This window comes from Piliocolobus tephrosceles, chromosome 15 (assembly GCF_002776525.5).
Source record: "Piliocolobus tephrosceles isolate RC106 chromosome 15, ASM277652v3, whole genome shotgun sequence".
In the NCBI taxonomy this organism is placed as follows: Eukaryota; Metazoa; Chordata; class Mammalia; order Primates; family Cercopithecidae; genus Piliocolobus; species Piliocolobus tephrosceles.
The window spans coordinates 99,843,531-99,854,468 of NC_045448.1; the positions used below are offsets into that span (position 1 = coordinate 99,843,531).

The following is a 10,938-nucleotide window of genomic DNA, read 5'->3' on the forward strand; positions in this document are numbered from 1 at the left end:
AGGGTACCAATGTCTTTATATTCTTGCCAACACTTTTAACACTTTTTTTTGGTTTGTTTGTCTGTTTTTGTTTTTGTTTTTTAATAGTGGCCATCCTAATGACTGTAAGGTGATATTCTGGTTTTGAGTTGCATTTTTCTGATGATTAGTGATGTTGAACATCTTTTAATATGCTTATTAGCCATTTGTGTGTAATCTCTGGAGAAATGTCTACTCAAGCCCTTTGCTCATTTTAAAATTAAGTATATTTTTGTTATTATTGAGTTATAGGAGTTCTTTATATATTCTGAATAATAACTCCTTATCAGATATATGACTTGCAAATATTTTCTCCTATTCTGTATGTTTCTTTATTTTTCTTTTTTTTTTTTAATTTTTTTAAATTTTTTTTTCCTGAGACAGAGTCTTGCTCTGTCACCCAGGCTGGAGTGCAGTCGTGCAATCTTGGCTCACTGCAAGCTCCGCCTCCCAGGCTCACACCATTCTCCTGCCTCAGCCTGCTGAGTAGCTGGGACTACAGGTGCCTGCCATCACACCAGGCTAATTTTTTGTATTTTTTAGTAGAGACGGGGTTTCACCATGTTAGCCAGGATGTTCTGGATCTCCTGACGTTGTGATCTGCCTGCCTGGGTCTCCCAAAGTGCTGGGATTACAGGCGTGAGCCACCGCGCCCGGCCAATTCTGTGTGTTTCATTTTTGCTTTGTAGACTGTTTCCTTTGATGCATAGAAATGTTTGAGTTTGATAGAGTCCCATTTGCTTTATTTTGGCTTCTGTTTTCTGTGCTCTTGGTGTCATACCCAAGAAATCGTTATTCAATTCAATGTCACAAAGTTTTCTCCCTGTTTTCTTCTAGGGAGTTTTAGAATTTTAGGTCGTACATTTTGATCTTTAATCCATTTTGAGTTAATTTTTGTATATAGTCTAAAGTAAGGGCCCAACTTCATTCTGTTGCATGTGGATATCCAGTTTCCCCACCACTGTTTGTTGAAGAGACTGACTTTACCCATTGTGTGCTCTTGGTATCCTTCTCAAGCAGGGGATCTTTCTGAGTCTAACATTCATTTCTTTTATCACAGGTGAAAACTCATGCCCTCCCAGGATACATTTGCCCTGCTGTCTTGGCTGTTTGGCTGGTATCCCTCGGGCTCTGCGCAGAAAAATCTTGGATAAATTTTTACTCAGTTTCCTCTCTGAGACTCAGTTACTATTTACTCATCATTTTTGTTTTCAGATCTTTCTTTTAATGTACCCCTTTTTTTCAAATCTTTACTTGTGGATCCATTTACCCTCTTTTGTTTAAGTGATTGCCTAAACCAATTTTTCTTTGAAAAAACAAAACAAAATAAAATTTTTTAAAGCCCTTAGTTCGTTGTAGTTTGCGTCTCCTCCACCACGTAATTTTCAGTTCTTTTGATACAGCCGGGGTCTGATTGGCACTTCTCTAAGGTCCTGTAACTCAAAAAACCCATTCTATTTTGATAGGAAGCACTAGCTAATCTGGTTAAATCTCAGCATTATTGTCTATTTTTTTGAGACAGGGTCTCCCTCTGTGGCCCAGGCTGGAGTGCAGTGGCGCAATCTCGGCTCCCTGCAACCCCCACCTCCCGGGTTCAAGTGGTTCTCCGGCCTCAGCCTCCTGAGTAGCTGGGATTACAGGCGTGCACCACCACGCCTGCCTAATTTTTGTATTTTTAGTAGAGACAGGGTTTCACCATATTGGTCAGGCTGGTCTCCAGCTCCTGACCTCAGGTGATCCACTTGCTTCGGCCTCCCAAAGTGCTGGGATTACAGGCATGAACCACTGCACCCAGCCTATTATCTTTTAATGTATTTAAAATGTGTAGAGTGGAGACTGCTAAGTGTTTACCGAAGTTAGCTTTCTCTTTCCATGCTAAAGAACTGTTGTCGGGTATGTTGCTCAGCCTCCCTTGCTGTTAGGTGGCATCATGCAGATTGGCCAACAGAATGTAAAGGTAAATGCAGCATGCATTTCAAGGCTGAGCCTTTTAGGAGAGCAGGTGTGTCGTCCTGCTCTCTTTGCTGTTAGGATGCAGCTGGCAATAATGCCTTTGTCATCTTGTTACTTCAGGTATGGTTCCCAGACCAGAGGCATCCACACCACCCAGGAGTGTGTTAGAGATGCCCCCTCTCAGGTCCCACCCTGACCTACTGAGTCATTATCTTCATTTTAAAAAGACGCACATTAAAGTTTGTGAAGAAATAGCCTACTCCCAGAGAATGGCGTAGTTATCAAATGGAAGGATTTGGGTTCCTGAATGACCACGTGGTGGAGAACTGCCCTACCAACTTGAATACCTCTACACGACTGTTACATGAACAAGAGCTAACTTTCTGTTGTGCTGAGCCACCAAAGCATGGGAGTTTATTTGTTACTCAGCCTATCCTATCCTAACGAATCCACCCTGATGTTTGTGTTTAACTGTGTCTACCGCTACTCTCCCCTGGAACTTCCTGTCAATTCCTTTTTGGGTAGGCTGCATTTTCCATGGGACAAAAATTAAACACAAAAATGATTTTTTTTGACAACATGATTATGTTGTCAAATGTAAGCTCCTTTTTTATGAAACTTCCTTTTTTAAAATTCTATTATTTTGTTCATCCTATAAATCAAAGTTGGCAAAGTAAGGCCCGTGGGCCAAATTCAGCCCTCTGCTGTTTCATCTTAATTGAAATGAATTTTATATAACATAAAATTAACCATTTTAAAGTATACAAGCCAGTCATACATTCACAACGATATGTAACCATCACCTCTCCCAGAAAACTACTTTGTATAATACATAGTAAGTTAGTTACTCCTTATTCTCTCCTCTCTCTAGCCACTGGCGATCACTAACCTGCTTTCTATCTGTATGGATTTACCAATTCTATATATTTTATGTAAATGGAACCATACAACATATGGCCTTTTGTATCTGGCCTCTTTCACTCCACATAATGTTTTTGAGGTTCACTCACATCATATTAGGTTGGTGAAAAGGTAATTGCGGGTTTTGCACCAACGTATTTCTTTGTTTCTTTTTGCGGCTGAGTAATAGGCCATTGAACCTCTCCAAAGTTTTTTTGATATAGACATGCCCATTAACTTACATGCTATTTATGGTTGCCTTTGCATTTCAATGGCTGAGTTGGATAGTTGTGGCACAAATCATAACAGCCTGCAAAGAAAGACTAAAATATTCACTGTCTGGGCCCTTACAGAAAAAGTTTGTTGATCCCTGTCATAAATAATATTTTTGGGGAACTTTACTATGAAAGTGTGGAAGTTCTAAAGTTTCAAAAAAATTATTTTGTATCATGATATAATTTTAAGCTTCAGCTGGATGAATACATATGATAGAAATGCTACACAGATTTTGAAAAAAAAAGGAGTGGTTGGGGAAGATTTGCCCTATGAGATAGTACAGTATGTCATGGACCAATAAAAGTGAAAGAATATGGTTCCAGTGCTGAGGCAGGCAGGTCATAGAAACGATGGGAAGGCTGGGAAATGCACAGAAACATAGGACAGAGGTGGTGTTTCTGACCTTTTGAGAAGATATGGATTACTCTACTCCTTCGAAATAAATTTCAGAGGAATAAAATATTTAAATGTTTAAAAAAGAAACTGTGAATATACCAGAAAAAAATACTGATGACTATCTTAATAACCTTGTATAAAGAGATGCTTTTAAGTTTGACAAAAAGACAATAAAAAGCAAAAATTTTATTAACATGGCTACAATTTGATACGATTTCTTGAAATGTAAAACTTTTGTATGGCAAAAGCACTGTTAAGTAAAACTTAAGAGAGAACAAAACGAACCTGGGAAAAGTATTTTTGTTGTTGTTGTTGTTGTTGTTGTAGGCAAAGAGTTAATATCTTCAACAGTAAAATCCTCTTTTCAGTGAATGAGACTCTGAAGAGTCCAAATTAAGGGGGAAACGTGGAAACTGGCAATAATGCAGTGATTGCGAATGAGCAGTAAGCGTGATACTATGAATGTTCAATCTAGTAAACAACTGATACAAATGTGCTATACATTTAAACATGATGTCATTTTTATTGTTGTTGACTTGACTGACGTGATAAAAAAAAAATTGAGAATCCCCAGTGAGGGCAAGGATATGGAGAAAGGGACTTTTTTTTTTTAACATTGTTGGATTCAATATTTTTGGAGGGAAATCTGGCAGCAGAGGTCACATTTTGAAATGTATATGACTTTTGACCACACGGCTTCACGTTCTGGACATTTAACTTACAGAAAACTAACATAAAGGCGTTTTTCGCTGCAGTGAGAACCTGGAAACCATCTCAGTGTTTATCAGCAGGTTTGATAAAACAAGTAGTGGTATATCCATACAATGAATCTCAAAGAAGCCGTTGCAAAAGAGGTAGAATTTTCAACTTTAATATAGATTATAAGTACTCTCCTTGTTCTTAATCAGGCTGGTGAATATGTTTGTCTTTCTCTTTTATTAAAAAATACTTTTCCTGGATCCATTATGATGTAAAATAATACTCCTAGTTTTCAACCTAGTGAAAATGATGGACATTACACTTTTACACTTTTTTTTTTTTTTTTTTTAGATGGAGTCCCATTCTGTTGCCCAGGCTGGAGTGCAGTGGTGCAATCTTGGCTCAATGCAACCTCCGCCTCCCAGGTTCCAATGAGAGAACCAGGCTGAGGTTCTCCTGCCTCAGCCTCCCGAGTAGCTGGGACTACAGGTGTGTGCCACTATACCCAGCTAATTTTTGTATTTTTAGTAGAGATGGGGTTTCACCATGTTGGCCAGGCTGGTCTCGAACTCCTGACCTCAGGTGATCTACCTGCCTCAGCCTCCCAATGTGCTGGGATTGCAGGCGTGAGCCACCATCCTTGGCCAGCATTACATACTTTCAACATTTGACTTATTTAGTTTTACTAGTTAAATATGTTGCGTTTTACATTATAGCAATAGAGATTTGAAACAAATCCATATTTCAGAGCCATGGACTTAAGTTTGTTTGTGTCCACATATATGAGCCTGTGTGCCTGTATACCTGTGTGTGCATGCACATATGTATGTGCACATATGCATGCATGCAGCTGCATGTTTGTATGCATGTACACATGTGTGAGTGCCTGTGTGTGAGCGTAATATCCTAGGAGAACTTAACATCCAGCTGATGATGCAGCCACACCCCAGCTATTAGAGAAATTACTGCTTCCTTTTAAGATAGACTCAGGGAATTAATACAGCAAGTAAGGATATAATCTTTCTCTCCCTAAGGATAAAACCTTTCCACATGTAGGATCCCTTTATCTTCTGAATGGGACAGCATAGGATGTGGATGCCAAGGGAAACCAGATAAGTCTGATGAAATTTGCTATTTGGCAACAAACCCTACAATTACTACGAAACACTTTGCAAATTATCACTCTTCCTTTCCTGTTCTTCCTGGGGCTTTGTCCACTGCTTCTGTACCTTCAGAACCAATTCCACCCACTAACTATGCCCCTGTCTGCCTGCCTGCCCCCTCTCCATTTTACCTCCACCCTCTTTCCATCCTGCTGGTGTGATACAAAAGGCAATGGATATTTCAAAATGCTGGGTGCTCTTGGTCTTACAGATATAGAAGTTGATTAGAGAGAATAAGTTGCCTACAGCTTTGATTACTTTTCTGATTGTTCACCCTTATCACTGAAATATTTTGATCACGAAGTCCCAACATATGCATACTTAAGTCCATGGCTCTGAAATAGGGATTTGTTTCAAGTCTTTATTGCTATAATGTTAAATTTAATATCTCTAACTAGTAAAACTAAATAAGTAAAATTTTTGAAGGTATGTAATGTCCATCATTTTCACTAGGTTGGCAACTAGGTGCATATGTATTTTACGTATTTATGTATTTATAAGTTGTGCACCTTTCCCATTGTATTAGTAGATTATATATGTTATGAAATATACAAAAGGTAAAAAACTCAAAAAGATGAGATTTAAAAAATACATATAGAAGTTCTAATATTTTCTTTCTGCATTTCATGGAGGTGATTTGATGACTAGTAGACCGGAAATGGAGAAGGCTTTGTAAATCTAACGTTAAAAGTCTCAAGAGCACTACAAACTCTTTGGCCCTCCTCAAGGACAAGGCTTCCTGCCACGGTGATCTGCCCAGGTTCAGCTAGCTGCCCACCAGGTCCACAGGAGATACGGTGGTGCTGTAAATAATCTGAAAGATTTTTTTTTCTTTCGCTCTTTCTTTCATGTCTTTCTTCACTGACAGGCTCTTCTCTTTGCCCTCTTGTGATCTCTGTTTCTTGATTAAGACTCATATTTGGCTGACCAAGTCCTAAGTGATGCCTGTAGGTCCAGCCCTTCTCCTCTCTTTCATGGGCTAAGCCCCTGCTTAGAAGTCCACAGCATCCTCAGTCATTGGAGACTTGGACTTCTTTGCCCACAGCTGCACAAACGCTGGCTTTTTATAGCCAAGAGTAAATGGTCATGAAAGGATGAGCCCAAGGTCTCAAGGAGTTTTCCAATTCTTTTTTTTTTGGAGACGGAGTCTCACTATGTCACCAGGCTGGAGTGTAGTGGCACGACCTCGGTTCACTGCAACCTCTGCATCCTGGGTTCAAGCGATTCTCCCACCTCAGCCTCCCGAGTAGCTGGGATTACAGACATGTGCCACCATACCCGGCTAATTTTTGCATTTTTAGTAGAGACGGGATTTCACCATATTGGCCAGGATGGTCTCCATCTCCTGACCTCGTGATCTGCCTGCCTCAGCCTCCCGAAGTGCTGGGATTACAGATGTGAACCACCGTGCCAGGCCTTTTCCAATTCTTTAAAGGTACAGAAAAGCAAGGAGACAGAGATACTAAACCAGTGGGTATCTGTACAGCAGAAATGTGTGACAGAATGGAGCCCACCTGATGGGCGCCTCCAAGATGCAAGTCCCATGGGGGAAGAGAGTCTTCCAACCAACCCCTACACCAGCACTGAGGGCAGTGCCTGGCACAGATGAAAGGTTTGTTGAATGAATGAGTGACACAAATTTTGTCGTGGATTGGTACCAATCAGAGGACCGCTTCCATTGCTTTTGGGTCTGAAATAGCACTTTAGTGCACACTCAGGTGGTTTTTCTTCCAAACTGGGAGAAGGGATACAGGGAAGTCAAGGCTCAGCTTTTGTGTATGGTCTCACTGATTTATTCAAATTGAAAACTGGAGTTTTTGGACAAAAACATCCTCATGCCATTTCTAGCAGTTCCTCCATCCAGCACACTTGGAAGTCCCCAGCAGGAGGTCCAGCCTTCCTGGGACTTTGTTTCATCATGGTGCTTCTTCATTGCTGGATACAAGTTTTCCTTTCTTCTTACTGCCTCAAAATCTCTTAGTTCCTCTGGCCCCCTCCCTGCTGCCACAAATGAACTTTCACTTGCTCTGGTTTTCTCCCCCACTGCCACCCATCTTTTATAAAAAGGAAATTCAAAAATTTAAAACAAAATTTTGGTAAAAAATACATGACATAAAATTTACCATCTTAGCCATTTTTAAGTGTACAGTTCCATAGTGTTAATTACATTCATATTGTTGCGAGACGGATCTCCAGAACTTTGTCATCTTGCAAACCTAAAATTCTGCACCCGTCGAACAACAACTCTCTCTCCCGCTGGAAGCCCCCGTACTACGTTCTGTCTCTGTGAATTTGACTACTCTAGGCACCTCATAGAAGTAGAGTCATATAATATTTGTCCTTTGGTGACTGGATTATTTTACTTAGCATAATATCCTCAAGGTTCACCCATGTTGTAGCATGTGCCAGGATTTCCTTCTTTTTAAGGCTGGATGATATTTAATTGTATATATATGCCATATTTTCTTTAGTTATTCATCTTTTGATAAACATTTGGGATACTTCCATCTCTTGGCTATTGTGAATAATGGTGCAATAAACATGAGTGTGCAACTGTGTCTTGAAATCCTGCTTTTAATTCAGTCTTTTGGATATACACCCAGAAGTGGAATTGCTGGGTCGTATGGTGGTTGTATTTTTAATTTTTCTGAGGAACTACTATAGTTTTTTTTGCAGTTGCACCATTTTATAGCCTCACCAATAGTGCACAAGGATTCTTTCTCAACATTTGTTATTTTCCTTTGTTTGTTTATTTGGTAGTGACTATACTAATGTGTGTGAAGTGATATTTCATTGTATTTTTAATTTTTTGAGGAACCTCCATACTATTTTTCATAGCAGCTGTACCTTTTGACATTCCCACTGACAGTGTACACAGTTTTTAATTTCTCCATATCCTCCCCAATACTTGTTATTCTCCTCCTCCATGTTTTTGGTAGTGGCCATCCTAATGGGTGTGAAGTGATATCTCATTGTGGTTTTGGTGAACATCTCTCTAATGACTAGCAACGTCGAACATCTTTTCGTATGCTTGCTGGCCATTTGTATATCATCTTTGCAAGAAATGTCTATTCAAGTTCTTTGCTTCTTTTTTTAAAATGTAATACTATTTATTTAACTTCAAAAACATTTCAGCATTCTAAACATACAAAAAAACCAGAATGTTACAAATCGTGTTTAAGGACAGAAGGTTCTTGAACTTTCATTAACATAGTAGCTCTTTGCTTTGCTGACAATGAAGAGTTCTACAGTTTGCTTAAAAACAAACAGTTTAAAAACTAATGCACTTAACTAAGAACAAAAACAAAATAAAACCTTTCATGCCAGTTGACCCCCTTTGTCCACAGTTAAGATGGCAGCAGAATGCTATGTCACTATACACAGAAACAAGACAACCTGAAGCTAAATGGATGCCCACTGCAGAGTCAACAGATCCAGCCTCATAGTGCATGCCCTGAGCTACAGCCCCTCCAAAAGGCATCTTCCCAACAGCCTCAGCGCGGAGCAAGGACCATCGAGGGTTTGTCTTGCTTGTTTTGTTATTTTTACCAACTATAGATAGATATATACAGGTGATAATTCAGGTTTTCCAGCCAATAACCATGTGGTTAACACCACCTTATAAATTAAAAAAAAAAAAAATGCAAGACATATCTTTAAATGCCTTGTCACACCAACAGCAAAGTGCACAGAGTGAGAACACGAGAGTGACTTTCCATTTTAAAAATGTCTGGAAATGTGTGCAACTTTGATACAGTTTCAGGGTGCTCCAGACACCCATGGCCACTTGACATAAACCACTGACAATTTCTAGAGCACTTTGAGAGACTACAATATGCTTGTGATCAAATTTTATAATTAAACCTAATGAGGGCAACAGATGCTTCTCAAATAAGAGATGTGTCAATTATGGTACTCCCCTACTCTAAGGTATTCACAAGGAGACAGATAAACAGCTTCTTTATTCATCCTCCACCTCTTCCTCCTTCCCTTCCTCCTCGTCTTCTTCATCTTCCTCTTCCACCTTTATCTGGGCAACTTTAGCAGGATCCTTTGCTCCATCAAACTTTCCTTTCAACTTGTAGTCAGCAACATCCTTCTCCTAATTCGCCTTCAGCTTTGCCGCCTTAGTGATGTAAAGCTGCTTTTCACTGTCACTTATGTTATTCCACACCTCACCTAGCTTTCTTGCCACGTCTCCAATAGAGATGCTAGGGTTTGTGGATTTGATCTTGGGGTGGAATTCTGAGCAGAACAGGAAGAATCCAGACTGTGGCCTTTGGAAGGCATTAGGATTCTTCTTCTCTTGTCTCCCTTAGCTGGTCCATAATCCTTCATTTCCCAGTCACAGTGCACTTTATCCGCCTCTGCCATTTCATCAAATTTAGATTTATCTTGTCCAGACATTGTCTTCTACCTCTAAGACCACTTCTTGGAAAATGCTGCAAAATTGACAGGGACCTCTGGGTTTTTCTTCTTATGTTCTTCTCTGCACATCTGCAGAAAGAAGGCATAAACAGACATCTTGCCGTTTGCTTTCTTGGGATCACATTTAGCCATCCTGACTGTATTGCTCACTAGCCTGGGCAGCGCAGGGCACAACGCGCAGCTTAGTGCTCCCCAGCCTCGGGCTGGCTGCCTCCATGAGAGCCTCTCCTTTGCCTATTTTTAACCAGGTTATTTAATTTTGTTGTTGTTGTTGAATTGTAGGAGTTCTTTATGTATTCTGGGTATTAACCCCTTATCAGATATATGACTTGCAAATATTTTCTCCCATTCTGTATGTTACCTTTTTGTTCTGTTGATTGTATTATTGGGTGCATAAAAGTTTTTGTGTGAGTTTGGATAAAATACTATTTGTCTATTTTTGCCTTTGTTGTCTGTGATGTTAGCATCATATCCAAGAAATCATTGCCAAATCTGATGTCATGAAGATTTTCCTCTATGTTCTCTTCTAGGAGTTTTATTAGCTTTAGATCTTATGTTTAGATCTTTCCTCCATTTTGAGTTAATTTTGCATAAGATATAAGGTAAGGGTCCAACTTACTTATTTTGTATGTAGATATCCAGTTGTCCCAGCACCATTGGTTTAAGAGATTGACCCTACCCTGTTGAGTGGTCTTGGCATCCTTGCAGAAGATCATTTAACCATATAGGCAAGTGCTTATTTCTGGGCTCTTTATTCTATTATTATTTTTATTAGTATTATTTTGGTTTATATGTCTGTCATTATGCCATTACTACACTGTTTTGATTACTGTAGCTTTGTAATATGTTTTGAAATCAGGAAATGTGAATACAACAACTTTGTTCTTCATTTTAAAAATTGTTTTGACTATTTGAGGTTTCTTGAGATTTCATTTTAGAATATTTTTTTTTTCTATTTCTGCAAAAATTGCCGTTTGGATTTTGGTGGAAATTCCATCAAATACATAGATTGCTTTGGTAGTACAGACATCTTGACAATATTAAGTCTTCCAATCCATGGACATGAGGTGTCATTTCATTTATTTGAAAGTCTTCTTTGATTGTT

The 10,938-nt window shown here is 39.3% G+C and overlaps 1 pseudogene; it reads right to left on the reverse strand.

The window, feature by feature from the left end:
- Positions 1-9,366: 9,366 nt before the first annotated feature.
- LOC111542132 lies at positions 9,367-10,049 on the reverse strand (annotated as a pseudogene).
- Positions 10,050-10,938: the final 889 nt, after the last annotated feature.